Below are 20,573 nucleotides of genomic sequence, written 5' to 3'. Positions count from 1 at the left end.
ACCATACAGTATTTGTCCTTTAGTTTTTGGCTAGACTCACTCAGCATAATGTTCTTTATGTCCATCCATGTTATTACATGGTTCATAAGTTTATCTTGTCTTAAAGCTGCATAATATTCCATCGTATGTATATACCACAGTTTGTTTAGCCACTCTTCTGTTGATGGAGATTTTGGCTGTTTCCATCTCTTTGCAATTGTAAATAACGCTGCTATAAACATTGGTGTGCAAATGTCCGTTTGTGTCTTTGCCCTTAAGTCCTTTGAGTAGATACCTAGCAATGGTATTGCTGGGTCGTATGGCAATTCTATATTCAGCTTTTTGAGGAACCGCCAAACTGCCTTCCACAGTGGTTGCACCCTTTGACATTCCCACCAACAGTGGATAAGTGTGCCTCTTTCTCCGCATCCTCTCCAGCACTTGTCATTTTCTGTTTTGTTGATAATGGCCATTCTGGTGGGTGTGAGATGATATCTCATTGTGGTTTTGATTTGCATTTCTCTAATGGCCAGGGACATTGAGCATCTCTTCATGTGCCTCTTGGCCATCCGTATTTCTTCTTCTGGTAGGTGTCTGTTTAAGTCTTTTTCCCATTTTGTAATTGGGTTGGCTGTCTTTTTGTTGTTGAGTTGAACAATCTCTTTATAAATTCTGGATACTAGACCTTTATCTGATATGTCGTTTCCAAATATTGTCTCCCATTGTGTAGGCTGTCTTTCTACTTTCTTGATGAAGTTCTTTGATGCACAAAAGTGTTTAATTTTGAGGAGCTCCCATTTATTTATTTCCTTCTTCAGTGTTCTTGCTTTAGGTTTAAGGTCCATAAAACCACCTCCAGTTGTAAGATCCATAAGATATCTCCCAACATTTTCCTCTAACTGTTTTATGGTCTTAGACCTAATGTTTAGATCTTTGATCCATTTTGAGTTAACTTTTGTATAGGGTGTGAGAGATGGGTCTTCTTTCATTCTTTTGCATATGGATATCCAGTTCTCTAGGCACCATTTATTGAAGAGACTGCTCTGTCCCAGGTGAGTTGGCTTGACTGCCTTATCAAAGATCAAATGTCCATAGATGAGAGGGTCTGTATCTGAGCACTCTATTCGATTCCATTGGTCGATATATCTATCTTTATGCCAATACCATGCTGTTTTGACCACTGTGGCTTCATAATATGCCTTAAAGTCAGGCAGCGCGAGACCTCCAGCTTCGTTTTTTTTCCTCAAGATGTTTTTAGCAATTCGGGGCACCCTGCCCTTCCAGATAAATTTGCTTATTGGTTTTTCTATTTCTGAAAAATAAGTTGTTGGGATTTTGATTGGTATTGCATTGAATCTGTAAATCAATTTATGTAGGATTGACATCTTGACTATATTTAGTCTTCCAATCCATGAACACGGTATGCCCTTCCATCTATTTAGGTCTTCTGTGATTTCTTTTAACAGTTTTTTGTAGTTTTCTTTATATAGGTTTTTTGTCTCTTTGGTTAAATTTATTCCTAGGTATTTTATTCTTTTAGTTGCGATTGTAAATGGGATTCGTTTCTTGATTTCCGCCTCAGCTTGTTCATTACTAGTGTATAGAAAAGCTACAGATTTTTGAATGTTGATCTTGTAGCCTGCTACTTTGCTGTACTCATTTATTAGCTCTAGTAATTTTGTTGTGGATTTTTCTGGGTTTTCTACATATAGTATCATATCGTCTGCAAACAATGATAGTTTTACTTCTTCCTTTCCTATTTTGATGCCTTGTATTTCTTTTTCTTGCCTAATTGCTCTGGCTAGAACTTCCAACACAATGTTGAATAATAGTGGTGATAGTGGACATCCTTGTCTTGTTCCTGACCTTAGGGGGAAAGTTTTCAATTTTTCCCCATTGAGGATGATATTAGCTGTGGGTTTTTCATATATTCCCTCTATCATTTTAAGGAAGTTTCCTTGTATTCCTATCTTTTGAAGTGTTTTCAGCAGGAAAGGATGTTGAATCTTGTCAAATGCCTTCTCTGCATCAATTGAGATGATCATGTGATTTTTCTGCTTTGATTTGTTGATATGGTGTATTACATTAATTGATTTTCTTATGTTGAACCATCCTTGCATACCTGGGATGAATCCTACTTGGTCATCATGTATAATTCTTTTAATGTGTTGTTGGATACGATTTGCTAGAATTTTATTGAGAATTTTTGCATCTGTATTCATTAGAGAGATTGGTCTGTAGTTTTCTTTTTTTGTAATATCTTTGCCTGGTTTTGGTATGAGGGTGATGTTGGCTTCATAGAATGAATTAGGTAGTTTTCCCTCCACTTCGATTATGTTGAACAGTTTGAGGAGAGTAGGTACTAATTCTTTCTGGAATGTTTGATAGAATTCACATGTGAAGCCGTCTGGTCCTGGACTTTTCTTTTTAGGGAGCTGTTGAATAACTAATTCAATCTCTTTACTTGTGATTGGTTTATTGAGGTCGTCTATTTCTTCTTGAGTCAAAGTTGGTTGTTCATGTCTTTCCAGGAACCTGTCCATTTCATCTAAATTGTTGTATTTATTAGCGTAAAGTTGTTCATAGTATCCTGTTATTACCTCCTTTATTTCTGTGAGGTCAGTAGTTATGTCTCCTCTTCCATTTCTAATCTTATTTATTTGCATCCTCTCTCTTCTTCTTTTTGTCAATCTTGCTAAGGGCCCATCAGTCTTGTTGATTTTCTCATAGAACCAACTTCTGGTCTTATTGATTTTCTCTATTGTTTTCATGTTTTCAATTTTATTTATTTCTGCTCTAATCTTTGTTATTTCTTTCCTTTTGCTTGCTTTGGGATTAGTTTGCTGTTCTTTATCCAGTTCTTCCAAGTGGACAGTTAATTCCTGCATTTTTGCCTTTTCTTCTTTTCTGATAAAGGCATTTAGGGCAATAAATTTCCCTCTTAGCACTGCCTTTGCTGCGTCCCATAAGTTTTGATATGTTGTGTCTTCATTTTCATTTGCCTCTAGGTATTTACTAATTTCTCTTGCAATTTCTTCTTTGACCCACTTGTTGTTTAAGAGTGTGTTGTTGAGCCTCCATGTATTTATGAATTTTCTGGCACTCCGCCTATTATTGATTTCCAACTTCATTCCTTTATGATCCGAGAAAGTGTTGTGTATGATTTCAATATTTTTAAATTTGTTAAGACTTGCTTTGTGACCCAGCATATGGTCTATCTTTGAGAATGATCCATGAGCACTTGAAAAAAAGGTGTATCCTGCTGTTGTGGGATGTAATGTCCCATAAATGTCTGTTAAGTCAAGCTCATTTATAGTAATATTCAGGTTCTCTATTTCTTTATTGATCCTCTGTGTAGATGTTCTGTCCATTGATGAGAGTGGTGAATTGAAGTCTCCAACTATTATGGTATGTGTGTCTATTTCCCTTTTCAGTGTTTGCAGTGTATTCCTCACGTATTTTGGGGCATTCTGGTTCGGTGCGTAAATATTTATGATTGTTATGTCTTCTTGCTTAATTGTTCCTTTTAATAGTATATAGTGTCCTTCTTTGTCTCTTTTAACTGTTTTACATTTGAAGTCTAACTTGTTGGATATTAGTATAGCCACTCCTGCTCTTTTCTGGTTGTTATTTGCATGAAATATCTTTTCACAACCTTTCACTTTCAACCTATATTTATCTTTGGGTCTAAGATGTGTTTCCTGTAGACAGCATATAGAAGGATCCTGTTTTTTAATCCATTCTGCCAGTCTATGTCTTTTAATTGGGGAATTCAGTCCATTGACACTTAGAGTTATTACTGTTTGGATAATATTTTCCTCTACAATTTTGCCTTTTGTATTATATATATCATATCTGACTTTCCTTCTTTCTACACTTTTCTCCATGTCTCTCTCTTCTGTCTTTTCGGTTCTGACTCTAGTGCTTCCTTTAGTATTTCTTGCAGAGCTGGTCTCTTGGTCACAAATTCTCTTAGTTACTTTTTGTCTGAGAATGTTTTAATTTCTCCCTCATTTTTGAAGGACAATTTTGCTGGATATAGGAGTCTTGGCTGGCAGTTTTTCTCTTTTAGTAATTTAAATATATCATCCCACTGTCTTCTAGCTTCCATGGTTTCTGCTGAGAAATCTACACATAGTCTTATTGGGTTTCCCTTGTATGTGACGGATTGTTTTTCTCTCGCTGCTTTCAAGATCCTCTCTTTCTCTTTGACCTCTGACATTCTAACTAGTAAGTGTCTTGGGGAACGCCTATTTGTGTCTAATCTCTTTGGGGTGCGCTGCACTTCTTGGATCTGTAATTTTAGGTCTTTCATAAGAGTTGGGAAATTTTCAGTGATAATTTCTTCCATTAGTTTTTCTCCTCCTTTTCCCTTCTCTTCTCCTTCTGGGATACCCACTACACGTATATTTGTACGGTTCACATTGTCCTTGAGTTCCCTGATACCTTGTTCAAATTTTTCCATTCTTTTCTGGATAGTTTCTGTTTCTTTTTGGAATTCAGATGTTTCATCCTCCAAATCACTAATTCTATCTTCTGTTTCTTTAAATCTGTCGTTGTAGGTATCCATTGTTTTTTCCATCTTTTCTACTTTATCTTTCACTTCCATAAGTTCTGTGATTTGTGTTTTCAGTTTTTCTATTTCTTCTTTATGTTCAGCCCATGTCTTCTTCATGTCCTCCTTCAATTTATCGATTTCGTTTTTGAAGAGGTTTTCCATTTCTGTTCGTATATTCAGCATTAGTTGTTTCAGCTCCTGTATCTCATTTGAACTGTTGGTTTCTTCGTTTGACTGGGCCATATGTTCAATTTTCTGAGCGTGATCCGTTATCTTCTGCTGGCGTCTGGGCATTTAGTCAGATTTCCCTGGGTGTTCGACCCCACAGGTTGAAAGATTTTTCTGTGCAATCTCTGGGTTTTGTTTTTCTTATCCTGCCCAGTAGGTGGCGCTCGTGGCACACGTTTGTCTACGGGTTCCACCAGTGAAAGTTGCTGTGGGTCCTTTAACTCTGGAAAATTCTCGCCGTAGGGGAGGTTCGGCAGCCGAAGCGTCTTGGAAGAATGCCAGCCGGCCTGGGGTTCCGAATGCGGGGAGGGTCGCTGGCCGCCGCAGCACGGGAGAGCGTCCGGCCGAATTAGCTAGTCGGCCCGGGGCACCAAGCGTGGCGGGAGGGTGCCAGCTGTCGCAGCCCGGGAGAGTGCACTATTCCCATCCGACGGGGGAGTCACGTGTTTGGAAGGGATCCCCCGGTCACTGTTCTCCACAGTCTGGGGATTTCCGACCCAACTATCTCAGTTGTTCCGGGGGGCCTCGTGTGGTGGGGGCACCAGCCGCCGCGGCCTAAGGGGACCGCCTGGCCAATTCTACCAGCTGGCCTGGAAAGGTGGAAGGGAGGGACTCCGGTCGCTTGCTGTCCCACCCAGGAAAGCCCGTGCCCCTTGGTGATCTCACCGGAGCTGGTTCTCCCAGATAGTCAGCCGTTCCAGGATGGGGTACGCCGTCCCTTTGATCTCCCTCGTGGCTCCGGGAGCTGCTCTGTATTATCTCCACTCCCCCAGTAGCTGTTCTGGAGGAGGAAAGGTGAGGGCGGCAAGGCTGTAGAGGCTGGTGGTGGAGGAGCCGGTGAAGGCGGGGGAAGAGGGCACCGTGGTGGTTGGAGAGCGGCCGGAGCAGGAGGGGGAGGGCCCCGCAGTGAAAGAGAGGGGAGAAGGAGGGCGGGCGGGTCGGCTGCTGCGGGGCGTGGGCGCCGCGCGGCGGGCTGGCGGAGAAAGAGAGGGGAGAAGGAGGGCGGGCGGGTCGGCTGCTGCGGGGCGTGGGCGCCGCGCGGCGGGCCGGCGGAGAAAGAGAGGCGAGAAGTATCAGGTTTTTTTTAAACTTTTTTTATTAATTAAAAAAATTAACAAACAAAATATTAAGATATCATTCCACTCTAATATACAATCAGTAATTCTTGATATCATCACATAGCTGCATATTCATCATTTCTTAGAACATTTGCATCGATTTAGAAAAAGAAATAAAATGATTACAGAGAAAAAAAAGATTATACATACCATACCCCTTACCCCTCGCCTTCATTTACCACTAGCATTTCAAACTAAATTTATTTTAACATTTGTTCCCCCTATTATTTATTTTTATTCTATATGTTCCTCTCATCTGTTGACAAGGTAGATAAAAGGAGCATCAGACACAAGATTTTCACATTCACAGAGTCTCATTGTGAAAGCTATATCATTTTTCAATCATCATCAAGAAACATGGCTACTGCAACACAGCTCTACATTTTCAGGCAATTCCCTCCAGCATCGCCACTACATCTTGAACAACAAGGTGATATTTACTACTTAATGCGTAAGAAAAACCTCCAGGATAACCTCTCGACTCTGTTTGGAATCTCTCAGCCATTGGCACTTTGTCTCATTTCACCCTTCCCCCTTTTGGTTGAGAAGGTTCTCTCAGTCTCTTGATGTTAATTCTCAGCTCATTCTAGGGTTTTTCTCAGTCCCTTGATGCCATCATGCATCATTTTCTATGCAATGTCTTGGCTTTTTTGTTTGGAATATAAAGCTGGACTGACAACATAAGCCTTATTAAATATATCTACTTAATAAGCCTTATTAAATATATCTACTTATTCTTCCTCCTGAAATTAAAAAGTTGTATGGGACAGATATTAATAGCTCATGCAACATTAATTTTCCATTGAAGTTTAGGAAATCAGGTTGGCATCTGATTTAGGTAAATGTTAGATGTGATTGCATTGAGCAATGTCTATTCAGTCGATCATGACTATGAGACAATACTTGGTGATTATTTCCACGTATGACCTACAGGTATTAAAAGGCCACATGCAGAAAGTTTCTGATTAAGAAAAAAACACACTCAACTTTTAGCAGAACTGGTTTCACACTGAAAAAGAACAAGACCTTGTATGGGTCATTTTGTAAAGACAAGCATGATTTAAAAATCAATTTACAACATTATCTTAGGTCCCCTCTAAGACCCTTTGAGGATCATTTCATACCAACTAGAAGGTGGGGGAAATACAATTTGAGAAATTAAATGTTAATACCCCTCACACATATTAAGACCAAGCTCACAAGCAGTAAGCCAAAACAATGCCTCCATTCCTAATGACTTAAGTAAGAAGTTTTTACCAGAAAGATCACCCTTTAAAAAACTAAAACCTTTTTTTCTATCTCAGGATACTTTACCTCAACATGCAACGCTGTGCTACAGGATAAAACACACAATTTGACTTCCATGTGGCATCAACAGGCTAATACTTAGGTATATACAGGATTGACTTTAAAATGATTAAGAAGTACTTCAAATCATGAAAGAAAATAAAGCTTAGAAATAACACACTTAGCTTACAGACGTTTAACTTTAGTCATATAGTAAATTTTTAACTGTCTCCCATTAAGAGGTCAAATACTGCTGGATCCAACTAGCATGATTGTCTCCCCACTTGAAAGTCAAGACTGCTGCTGGTGCAGATATAGCAAAGTTATCTATAGCCAATCTGCTTGCAAAAACCAAATACTGACAAAATCTTTCATAAAAATCCTACTAGCCTTGTGTCTTACATATCTCTTTCTGGATGACTCCATCAGTATTATTAACAGGACTAGTTTTGAGGTAGCTACACAGTTTCAAAGATGCCATCAAATATTCCTATTATGGTCAATTCATGGTGTAGCTGGTAGATACATTCCAAGTAATGGCTGGTTTTTTTTTTTTTTTGTCTGGAGAAGGAAAAAAAATCAGCAAAACAAGAATACACCTTCAGTTCATTTAGAAGTCAGCATCCAAGGTAAAATAACTCTCTTTTGACCCTGATATCATTTCCAAGCTCTAATACTGACCTACTCTCTTCTCAAAGAAGATGGTTTCCCCTTCTTCCCACCCCATAAAGTGAAATGGACTCTCTATTCTGAAAACATTGCTGAAACACAGTTAGTTTCAGCATACATCTGTCTGCCACAAATTCAATGCACTGCTTCATTCAATTGCAATTCATTCTAATCAGCCTCACAAGCAAGGTCTCAGTAAGGAACTCCAGTTCTATTCTAACAGTACTGATAATTATTTCTTTTACTTTCTGTATTGAAGCTTTGTGAGGCAGCTGTTTGAACATTAAGTAGGCAAAGTCACGGTGTAAACCCTCATCTCTGCTAATAAGTTTATTGGGAAATGTAAGGCCAGACATCATCCTCATTTCTTGAGCCAGAAGTTCAATCAATGCAAGAGTCAGATTGCTTCTACTGCTGTAAAGGCTATACAACACGTTCTCCAGAGGTAATTCTTTGTCCCCAATCCAAAACAAGGCCAAGTATGCCTTCTTCTTTACACAAGGCATAGTTTCAATTGCACTGAAGAGAAATTCCCTTCCTCTGGAATCTTTAATGGAAGTGTCAATAAGGAGACAATGCATTTTAGAATGTAAGTTTCCCATGGCAATTTGGAAGCCATAGAAACAGCAGACTTCCGTAATCTGAACTTCTTGGCTAAATTGCTCCATCAAGTTTTCACTTATTATGACATCAACTGCTACAAAGAAAGTCAGAACATATGATATAAAATATCCTCAGGCTTCAGGGCTTCTCAGGGCCAAATGTCCTTGGAAAGATCCACCTCCTTAGCCATCCAAAAGGAAGCCTCAACTTTCTTATACATTTGCTAAATATCATGGTATTTGATAGGAGAGATGACAAAGTGTCAGGGATTGTAGTAGTTCATCCTCCATGCTGAGAGTAGGTATTTCAGTTTTCTCCATTTCCGCAAACTCCTGGAAGATCTTGCTGGTCTTACAGGCCAGGACTCAAGTGCTGCTATGAGAACATGAACGAGGGACATAGTTCTTCTTGTCTGTCAGGCAGAGCCCTTCAGGGATGAGAGCTGGAGATGCTGCTAGTTCACCGGGGTGGCAAATGGGATGTGGACGGACAGCATGGAGACAGCAGGAAGCAAGGTACAGCAAGAGTACTGGCAGGCATGGGGACCAAGTGACACTGGCCTCAATAGGGTTTTTTATTTTTATTTTTTGCAATGGGCAAGTACCAGGAATCGAACCTGGGTCTCCGGTATGGCAGGCGAGAACTCTGCCACTGAGCCATCGTGGCCCGCCCCTCAATAAGGTTTTGAAGGTCAGAATATATAAAGAAATACTACAACTTGGGCAGGCAAAAAGAACTGAAAGAACCCAAAAGAACTGAAAGCAGGGACTCAATCAGATATTTGCCCACCAACATTCATAGCAAGATTTTCCAAAATTGCCAAAAGATAGGTGCTAATCAAGTGTCCATCAACTAATGTATGGGTAAACAAAATGTGGTATATAGATACAACAGAATATTACGCTGCCATAAAAAGAAATTAAATTCTTATACAAAAACAATAAATGAACCTTAACAACATCATGTTGCATAAAATAAGGCAGACACAAAAGGACAAATATTGTATGATATCACAGTTATGAAATAATTAAACTAAATAAATTATTAAGAATCAGAAATAAAATACAGGTTACCAGGGGCTGGGGTAGGAATAGGGAATGAGAAATTACTGCTTAAATTGTATACAGTTCCTATCTGGGACTATGGAAAATTTTGGTAATGCATGGTAATGATGGTAGCACAAACACTGTGAACATTACTAACGGTAATTAATTACATATTTAAATGTCATTAAAAGGGGGAATTTAGAGTGTATATATGTTATTAGAATAAAAATAAAATTTTAAAAATACAAGACTATACAACACAAACAGGGAACCCTGATGGAAACCATCATCAATTATAACAATGTACTGCACTAATGCAAGGAGTTAATAATGGTGGGGGTAGGGGTGATAATACTGGAACTGTGCATTTCCTGCATGATTTTTCTGTAAACCTCCAACTTCTCTATACTTTTATGAGATATCAGAGCCACAAAAAGACATGGAGGGGAAACTTAAATGCATATTGCCAAACAAAAGATGCCCATCTGAGAAAAGACTATGTACTATATGATTCCATCTATATGACATTCTAGAAAAGACAAAACTATAGAGACAATAAAAAGTTTAGTGGTTGCCAGAGGCTGGGGGTGCAGGGTAGGTAAAAATGGGTCAAGCACAGGTATTTAAGATCAGTAAAACAATTCTTTATGGTTTGTAATGGTGGATACATATTCTACTTTTTGCTAGCTATTGGAATGCAACACACCAGAGACAGACTGGCTTTTAATAAAAGGGGATTTATTTCATTAGTTCTTCAGAGGAAAGGCAGCTAACTTTCATTTGAGTTTCTTTCTTACATGGGAAGGCTCAGAGTGATCTCTGCTGGCCTTCTCTCCAGACCTCTGGGTTTCAACAACTTTCCCTGGGGTGGTTTCTTTCTGCATCTCCAAAGGCCTGGGCTGAGCTGTGATTGCTAAGATGAGGTATGCTGAGCTGCTTTGGCTGTGCTATGTTGAGTCTCTCGTTTAAGCACCAGCCAATTAATTCAAACATCATTCACTGCAGCAGTCATGCCTCTTAGCTGACTGCAGATGTAATGAGCAACAGATGAGATTCACGTACCATTGTTCATGTCCACAGCAACAGAACTAGGCACGTTCACCTGGCCAAGCTGACAACTGACTCTAACTACCACATGTCCACCCCTTGTCAACTTGGCAACTACACGCGTCACCTTAAACAATATTAAGGTGCAAAAAATTCTCTTCTGGCTGTGGAGCTGTGAATCTCAAAACAAGTTATCTGGTGCTAATATGCACAGAGGACATTCAAAGGATACAGATTTTCATTTCCATAGGGAGAAATTGGAAGGAAAATCTTGCAGGGCAAACACCATTGGATTTCAAAGTGTGAAAGTCATTTATCCTTCAGCTTTAGAAGTAGCAGTCCCACCTTTTCCAAGGGCCTATGCAGTGGCTTGCCTCTTTACAAATCAACCTCGGGAACATTGAGGAGACCACCTTTTTCTAGGCTCCACTCTTCCTAGGCATCGGGGCCACCCCTGGACTCTCTGCCATTTCTGGGGCACACGCTCAACCCCTCCATATGGTGGCAGCTAGGCTCTCCCCAGCCCCCAAGAAGCGTGCTTCTCCAAGGCCTGAGGCGGCACAACTCTTCCACTGCAACGAGATGGGAGATTCATCCTCTGCCCTCAGGGCAAACTCACCCTCTCCATGTATATGGGTGGGTCCACTCTCCTGGCTGAGGTTTCTTGGCTTCAGACCTGAGCTTCCATGGTTTTCACTCTGCAAACTCCAATTTGTCCCTTTTGTATCCCCCTTTGCCCAGATTGGCAGTGGTTCTGTTTATACCAACAGTCTCTTCAAGACTCCAGGACTTCTCCATCATTCTCTTCACAGTTCCTCCAAAATCTTCCCCTTAACCATCCAAAAAAGCATTCCAACATATCTGGTATTTGCAAACTGTAGCAGCACCCCACTCTCGGTACCAAAATCTGTTCTAGTTTGCTAGCTGCCAGAATGCAACACACCAAAGACAGGCTGGCTTTTAATAAAAGGGGATTTGTTTTGTTAGTTCTTCAGCGGAAAGGCAGCTAACTTTCACCTGAGGTTCTTTCTTATGTGGGAAGGCACAGGGTGGTCTCTGATGGCCTTCTCTCCAGGCCTCTGGGTTCCAACAATTTTCCCCAGGGTGATTCCTTTCTGCACCTTCAAAGGCCTGGGCTGAGTTGCAAGTGCTGAGATGAGGTATGCTAAGCTGCTTGGGCTGTGCTACATTGCGCTCTCTCATTTAAGTCAAACATCATTCATTGCAGCAGGCACGCCTCCTAGCCAACTGTGGATGTAATCAGCAACAGATAAGGTTCACATACCTTTGACTTATGTCCACAGCAACAGAACTAGGTGCCTTCACCGGGCCAAGCTGACAACTGAATCTAACTACCACAATACATAACATTATGCATTTGTCAAAACCCATAGAACTGTAAAACACAGAGTGAATCCTAAGGTAAATTATAGACTTTAGTTAGCAATCTAGCAATACATATTCATGAGTTGTAGCAAAGTACCCAAACTAATGTAAAACACTAATAGAGGGAAGCTGTGCTGGAAGACAGGGGTATATAGGAACTCTCTGTATGTTCTACTCAATTTTTGTGTAAACCTAAAATGGCTCTAAAAAATAATTATAATACCTAATATATATAATATCTATTTAAAATAGCTAGTATTAAATATTTATCATCTAAATTGTCACTAAAATGTAAGAAAGCCCCCAGCTCTCTCCAATGTCCAGTCAGTATACTATTACTATCTGGCTTTACCTTGAGAGACCCACTGTACTCTTGCTGGAGCCATGTACTTGTTTATGCCATATGCTTAGGTTGTATTGTTTCATTTATAAGGAACATGAGTTCATTCCACAAAACTCTCAATTTGTAATCCAGAAATGTGAGTCTATAAAAGAGTTCTAGTGGAGTAAATCCATCATTCCTATGAACGAGGCAATGCACTAGAGCTGGGGATATGGAAGAAAACTACAAAATAAACAAGTCCCATAGTTCCTGTACTCAAAGAGCACCCTCTTAGTAGGGCAACAAACCAATAAAACTTTGACACTCAAAGATATGTCTAGACAGTTTAAATGGACACCATAAATACATGGAACCTTAAGTAGGGCATGAGATTTTGTTGGTTTGCCCAAAGTGATGACCCAAAAATCCCATAGTCATTTGAAGAGTGAATAAAAAAGTATTTGCAAAGTCCCCTTTGGGGAATGGTGAGAATGAAGGAAAATTCAACTTCCCCATGTGGAGAATTTCTGATATTCTCACAAGCAGTGGGGACAACCAAAGTTATAAGCTGAGCCCCCAGTCTTGGGGTTTGTTCATATGAAAACTTAACTCCACAAAGGATAGGTCAAGCCTACTTAAAATTAGGCCTAAGAGTCACCCCCAAGAGAACCTCTTTTGTTGCTCAGATATGGCCTCTCTCTCCAGCCAACACAAGAAGCAAACTCACCACCCTCCCCTTGTGTACGTGGGACATGACTCCCAGGGGTGTGAACCTTCCAGGAAATGTGGGACAGAAATCCTAGAATGAGCTGAGACTCAGCATCAAGGGATTGAGAAACCCTTCTCGACCAAAAGGGGGAAGAATGAAATGAGACAAAGTGTCAATGGCTGAGAGATTCCAAACAGAGCGAGAGGTTATCCTGGAGGTTAGTCTTATGCATGAAATAGATATCACCTGTTTAGTTAAGGGGTAATAGAGAGGCTGGAGGGAACTGCCTGAAAATGTAGAGCTGTGTTTCAGTAGCCATGTTTCTTGAAGATGATTGTATAATGATAGAGCTTTCACAATGTGACTGTGTGATTGTGAAAACCTTGTGTCTGATGCTCCTTTTATCTACCTTGTCAACAGATGAGTAGAACATATGGAAAAAAATAAATAGGCAGAACAAATCTTAAAATAAATTTAGTTTGTAATGCTAGTGATCAATGAAAGGGAAGGGTAAGGGGTATGGTATGTATAAATGTTTTTTCTGTTATCGTTTTATTTCTTTGTCTGAATAGATGCAAATGTTCCAAGAAATTATCATGATGATGAATATGCAACGATGTGTGATGATACTTTGAAATACCGATTAGAACGGATTGTCTGCTGTCTTTTGGTATTTAAAAAAATACAAATAAATAAATAAATAGGGGGAACAAATGTTAAAATAAATTTAGCAGATTGAAATGCTAGTGATCAATTAAAGGGAGTGATAAGGGGTATAGAAAAAAATAGTGGAAACAAAGGCTAAAATATATTGGGTAGGTGGAAATACTAGCAATCAATGAGAGGGAGGTGTATGGGGTATGGTATGTATGAGTGTTTTCTTTTTTCTTATTTCTTTTTCTGAATTGATACAAATGTTCTAAGAAATGATCATGGTGATGAATATACAACTATGTGATGATATCATGAGTTATTGATTATATACAAGAATGGAATGATCATATGGTAAGAATGTTCATGTTTGCATGTTATGCTTAAAAAAATTAAAAAATTAAAAAGAAAGAAAAGATATATATGTCTAGAGATGTTAATGAAGATCAAAATTTGCAAATACCAATAGATATAATTATGAGTTATCCCATAGAATGCAGTAAAATATAACTGACCATGAGATTCCTTCAGATCTTGATGATTATATAAAAACAGAAAAATAGTTGGCTGTATTTTGAATATTATTTTTTACATAGAAAATTTTAACCCCTTCAGGAGAGTTATGCCCTACCTAGAGCAGGAAATAAAAAAAACAGATTTAGATGCTGAATGAGATTAGGTTCACTCAATAGCTAAGAATCCAGTACTGCTGCCACAAAACTCCAATAATGTGAATTATTGTGAATCCATGCCTCAGCAAAATTACAGATTATGAAACATTTTGGGCCACCGAAATCCTTCTGAGAACATAAATATTTAATTCACACACTGTATAAGTGTATAACTACCATATACTATGACCAGGGACTTTATAGAAATAAACACAGAATCTATGCCTAGATCAGCAGTCAGAAAGGAAATGCTAATTAGAAAAGGTAATCTATCTAAGAAAGTACAATGCCAGTTTAGGAAGAGGGAGATGGATAAGTAGTTCAATCAAAGACAGAGAGCCTGAAACAGCACAGCACAGTCAAGGGGCAATGGACAGGGAAGGAAAAGGTGGCCAGAAAGATAAAGGATTGGATCTCAAAAGCTTGCTTTGTTGAAGAGTTTGGATTTTCTCCAGAAGACAGAGAAACCATTAGAGGATTCTAAGCTAGAGAGTGCTGTGATGAAATAAGGTAGTCAAAAAGATCTCTCTTGGCAGCAGTGTGATGAATGGCCCAGCACATGGTAGTCATTACTGCCATAAGTAGACAAGTAGAAAACCTGCTACAGTCAACTAAGTAAGAGGAACTAAGGGACAGGAGACAAGAGGGAAAAACACGCAAATCTGAGAAATAATAGAGGTCAAACACATAGGAATTCATCACCAAATGAATGAACAACAGCATCTAAGTTTCTGGTTTGAGTAACTGAACTGTACCAGATAGAGAACATAAAAATAACATATAAAAGTAAAGACAGACACCATAATAACGAGGTTAGTTTTGAACTCTTGTAGGTACTAAGAAACATCCCAATGAAGATGACCAGTAAGTAAGTTGTTGGCTTTTACTCAGGTATATAATGAAGACAAATTTTTCTTTTAATTAGTAAGGAGATGGAAACAGGGACAAAGGCATGGGCTTCCAGGAAGAATACACAGGGTAAAACACAGGAGGGCCAAAGATGGACTCTTCAGTAAGGGAACAAGGAAAGGCCTGAGAGTTGCAGGAAAAACCAGGACAGTATGTCAGAGAACTCAAGGGAAGACAGTTTAAGGAAGGGTTATCACATTTATACAATTCTTTCTCTATTCCCTCCCCTATCTTTCCCATATTTTTCCCTGTCAAAACCAGGAAAATAAAAGGGAATAAAGGGAATTCTATTACAATGTTGAAATACATGCACTCTGTCCCAGGAACCAGCTATTATGGAGAAAAGATAGATATAGTTAAGACCATAATAATATTATCTAACATTTATTGAGGGTTTACTTCTTAAGAACTATGCTAAAACCAGATGGTGGCATGAGGTGGTGTGAAATTCAGCTAGTCTTCTAGAGCAACAAGTAGCCAGGAACTGTCAGGAACAACTGTTTGGGGGGCATCAGTGACTGCACACACATTGTACACCAGTGTGGAAGGGGCAGAAGGACCGAGATCACAGCAGAGAATTTTAACTAAAGCCCCAAACTTTACACCTCTCCCCCACTGGCATGACAGGCTCTGTTGGAGACACTTCCCCAGGGGAAAAAGCAGCTGTCTTTGCTAGGAACAAGGGAAGGTAGGTCAACCAAATTCCAACTGTGGTTTTAATCAACAAATCTGGACTGCTGAATACAAGCTCTGAGCACAAACAAACCCAGAGCAAGCAGGAAAGTAATCCTGAGGAAGGAAGCAAGCTGACCTGAAAAACAAACAAACCAAAAAACAATGGAGGCTTTAGGAGCAGCCAAACTCATACTACTGTGAAAAGGGCTGTGCCCAAAGAAAAGGGCACACAGAGCCTGGTACCAATCCCAGTTCTTGACTCCCAAACTTTGGGAGCTGGGACTGGTTCTGAAAAGGGATTTCTTTTTAACTATTCTAAGTAACTCATTACAGAAAGCCTCAGGCATTTCCAATTGTCAGCACTGACCCAGGAAAGGGTGGAGTTAAGATAGGTCTGAGAGAGGTTTAAATCTTCTGGACAATAATGGGACATGACTCCCAGGGATGAGCCATGACCTGGCATAGGACTGAGAAACCTCCTTGACCAAAAAAAAAAGGGAAGAGAAAAATGAGGCAAAATAAAGTTTCAGTGGCTGAGAGAGTTCAGAGTTGAGAGGTTATCCTGGAGGTTATTCTTATGCATATTTAAATTATGCATATTCTTATGCAAAATTTAAGAATATGCATATTCTTATGCATATCTAAAGGATATTTAGATATCCTTTTTTAGTTTATGTTATACTGGAAGTGGCTAGTAGGAAGTACCTAAAACTGTTGAATTGTGTTCCAGTAGCCTTGATTCTTGAAGACGATTATATAACTCTATAGCTTTTACAATGTGACCATGTGATTGTGAAAATCTTGTGGCTGACACTCCCTTTATCCAGGGTATGGACAGATTAGTAAAAACTAAGGACAACATAAATAAATAATGGGGTAAAAAAAAATGGGTAGAATGCAATACTAGTGATCAATGAGAGGGAGGGTAAGGGGTATGGGATATATGGGATTTTTCTTTCTTCTCTTTATTTCTTTTTTCTGGAGTGATACAAATGTTCTTAAAATGATCATGGTGATGAACACACAACTGTGTGGTGCTATTGTGAGCCACTGAGTATATATTTTGGATGGAATGAATGGTGCATAAAGATATTTCAATAAAAATATTTAAAAAAAGAATTGGGTACAAACTGTTCATAATATCTGTGTGCTGATCTTCAAAACAACCAAAAAATCTCAATTATGAAAGGTAAAAACTTTTAAAAAAAAGTATGGGTCTCAGAGACAAAGTAACTAGTTAAGTGAAGGAGATAATTCCCTAAAGCATGTATCTTCCCCAAGAAAAACGGGGTGGGTGGGCAGGGCCCAGCTCAAGTGGTGACCCTCATTCAGAAAATTCAGACCCCAGGGATTGGAAAACAGAAACAGCTTAAGCGTGCCTTCTACTTCAGCCTCTGAATCACCATGCAGACGGGGTCTGCTGTCAACACCACTTTATGCCAATGGGGAGTTGCAGGCTGACTAGCACTACCCACACAGCAGGATAGGAAAAGCATAGAGACTAGAGGCTTCACAGGAAAGTGTGACAACCTACTGAGTCTCATCCACAGGGAAACTTAATACTGATTACATCCTCTTCGTGAGTCTTGGGCCTTTCTTGTTTGGGAAAATCTGACTGGAGTCGATCATATATGAGGAGATGCTCCTTAAAAAAAAAAGATTCTATTTAGGCAGTGCCGGAACCAGAAAAATAAGAGCTGAAAAATTCTGATCAGTTAACAGAAGCTATGCTCGAGGTCTGGAATAATTTGAAATCAACGCAAAGAACAGACAGAGAACAAAGCCAAACAAAAAGAAAACCCTAGGTAAAAGAGTGAAAATTATCTCCAGTATAAACAAATCAAGGCAAACAGAAGCCTAGACACCAAAAAAAAATTATGAGTCACACTAAGAAAAACAAAGATATGACCTAGTCAAAGAAACAAACTAACACTCCAAACAAGATACAGGAGTTGAGACAACTTATTAAAGATGTTCAAATACATGCTCAATGAAATCAAGTCAAATCAACCAGGTAAGGGGAGATAGGCAAAAAAGATGATGGATATGAAGAAGACACTGGGTACCTATACAGAAGAACTCAAAAGTTTGAAAAAAAATAGCAGAATTTATGGGAATGAAAAGCACAATAAAATAGATGAGAAACAGAATTGAGACCTACAACAGCAGATATGAAGAGGCAGAAGTAAGGATTAATGAACTAGAGGACAGGACATCTGAAATCCTACACACAAAAGAACAGACAGGGAAAAGAATGGAAAAATATGAAGAAGGGTCTTGGTGAATTGAATGACATGAAGCACACAAATATATGTTTTGGATGTCTGAGAAGTGAAAAGGGGAAGAAAGAATAATGGAGGAAATAATTGAAAATTTCCCATCTCTCATGAAAGAGATAAAATTACAGATCCAAGAAGAGCAACATTCCACAAACAGAATAGATTCAAATAGATCTCCTCCAAGACACTTACTAATCAGATTGTCAAATGTCAAAGACAAAGAAAGAATTCTGAATTCTGAAAGCAGTAAGAAAAAAGCATTCCATCACATAAAAGGCATTTTACTTTATGAATGCTGCTGGAAATGACCAGAAATGGGCTGGCTTTTAAAAAAGGAATTAAGTTACAAGATCTAGGGCCATAATAACGTCCAAACTAAGGCATTCAGAGAAAGATATTTTGACTCAAGAAAGGCCAATTGGGAAAGGCATATGGCTGGCATCTGTTTTCAAACAGCTTCCGCAGGGGTGTTTTCTTTCTGTATCACCAAAGGTCTCTGTCTTTATCAGCTCTGAGCTTTTTCCAAAATGGTTCCCTCTTAAAGGACTCCAGTAAGCAGATTAAAACCCACATCTCCAAGCAAACTACCTAATCAAAAGGTCTCATCCACATTTGGATGAGTTGCATCTCCATGGAAACAACTTAATCAAAAAAGATTCCACTCAAACAATAGGTCTGCCCCCACACAATTGGATTAATTAAGAACGTGGCCTTTCTGGGGGTATATAAGTTTCACACTGGCACACAAGGGAAGCTCAATAAGACTATGTGCAGATTTCTCAGCAGAAACCAAAGAAGCAAGAAGGCAGTGGTGGGCAGGCCACAGTGGCTCAGCAGGCAAGAACACTTGCCTGCCATGCCAGAGGACCCGGATTTGATTCCCAGTGCCTGCCCATGTTAAAGAAAAAAAAAAAGCAGTGGTATGATACATTTAAGATACTGAAAGAGAAAAGACTGCCAAACTAGAATTCTATACCTGGAAAAACTGTCCTTCAAACTTGAGGGAGTGAGAGGGGGGCCTAGATGGCAGCTCAGCAAGGTGTGGGAATTAGTTCACCCTCCCAAACAGCTAATAAATAGCCAGGAACAGTACAGAAAAACTGCTGGGGCCCACATCAGTGACTGGACACAAGCGTACACCAGTCTGGACGAGCAGGACCGGCTGCAAGTCCAGCAAGAACGATGAGTTCCCCAAGCCACGACGGCTGGTGCCACTTCCCCACAGGCTGCTTCCCAGAGGGGAAAGGAAAGAGAGTTTGCCAGCAGCAGGGGCTGAGCGCAACCAAGCTCCAATTGTGGAATTAATTAACAAACTCTACTAAAAATAGGCCCCAAGCTCAGCTGAACCTCGAATAAAAGCGGAGGTCGCTGGTTTTTGCCCTAGTGCAGAAGGGGCAGGGCTGAGGATAAAAAAAGATTCTTTTTTTTTTATTTGAAAAGGTCTGGGCCCTGAAGAAAGTAGGGGGCACATAGGACCTGGAGATACACAGAGCAATGTACCAACTTAAGCTCTTAATTGGTAAGCCCGAGGAATGAGGGCCCTGCTCTGAAAAGGATTTTTCTCTTTCATTTTGTTGGCTGTGTTTCTACAGCTTGACTGCTCTTTGAATGCAGCTGTAAGGCTTCTCCGGCTCCACTGCCCCAGGCACAGGCAGAATTCAGTGTGTCTCAGTGTTTGTCTGGAGCCTGCCTTCCCCAGGAGCGGGGGCGGGGAGGGGCGGCAGCTCAGGTGGAATCCCACCCTCAAGGAGTTCAAACTCCAGGGTCTGGAAACGTAAAGCAATTAAAACCAGACTACAAACTCTCCTCTATCTCCACCACACCCCCAGCAGGGAGAGCCTGCTGAAGTTAAAGGCACCACATCACCTTATGCTGGAGGGACCTGCAGGCAGACACGCACCACATACTGGGCAGGATAGGAAAAACGGAGAGACCACAGGTTTCACAGGAAAGGCTTTCAATCTGCTGGGTCTCACCCACAGGGAAAACTGACACAGGTGACTCTTTCCTCCTGACAAGAGGCCAGTATGGTCTTGGAAAATCTGGCTGGGGTCTATAATACCGAATGGGTGGGTGGGGGGGTAAAAAAGACACCATACAGGCAGGGCAAGAAAAAGGAAAACAAGAACTGAAAAGTTCTGATCTGTTAAACAAAACCTAAGGTAAAGGTCCAGAATAAGCTGAACTGAATGTCAAAGAAAAGACAGACAACAAAGTCATCCAACAAGAAAATCCTAGGTAAAAAAAAGTGAAAATAATCTCCAGAATAAACTAATTAAGGTAATTAAATGCCTAGATGCCAGCAAAAAAAAAAATCATACTAGGAAAATTGAAGATATGGCCCAGTCAAAGGAACAAACCAACAATTCAAATGAGATAAAGGAGTTGAAACAATTCAGAATGTTTGAACAGACACGTAAAACCTCATCAAAAAAT

At 39.9% G+C, this 20,573-nt stretch overlaps 1 protein-coding gene and 1 pseudogene across 1 annotated transcript in view; both read right to left on the bottom strand.

Annotated features, from left to right (window-relative positions):
• PTPRA (protein tyrosine phosphatase receptor type A) overlaps positions 1–20,573 on the bottom strand; it is a 253,295-nt gene that overhangs the window by 177,690 nt on the left and 55,032 nt on the right. The window lies entirely within an intron of this gene.
• Positions 5,814–18,481, bottom strand: LOC143643900 (ribonucleoside-diphosphate reductase subunit M2 pseudogene; annotated as a pseudogene).

The sequence above is a fragment of the Tamandua tetradactyla genome, chromosome 1 (assembly GCF_023851605.1).
Source record: "Tamandua tetradactyla isolate mTamTet1 chromosome 1, mTamTet1.pri, whole genome shotgun sequence".
NCBI lineage: Eukaryota > Metazoa > Chordata > Mammalia > Pilosa > Myrmecophagidae > Tamandua > Tamandua tetradactyla.
This window is presented reverse-complemented; position numbering and strand designations above follow the sequence as displayed.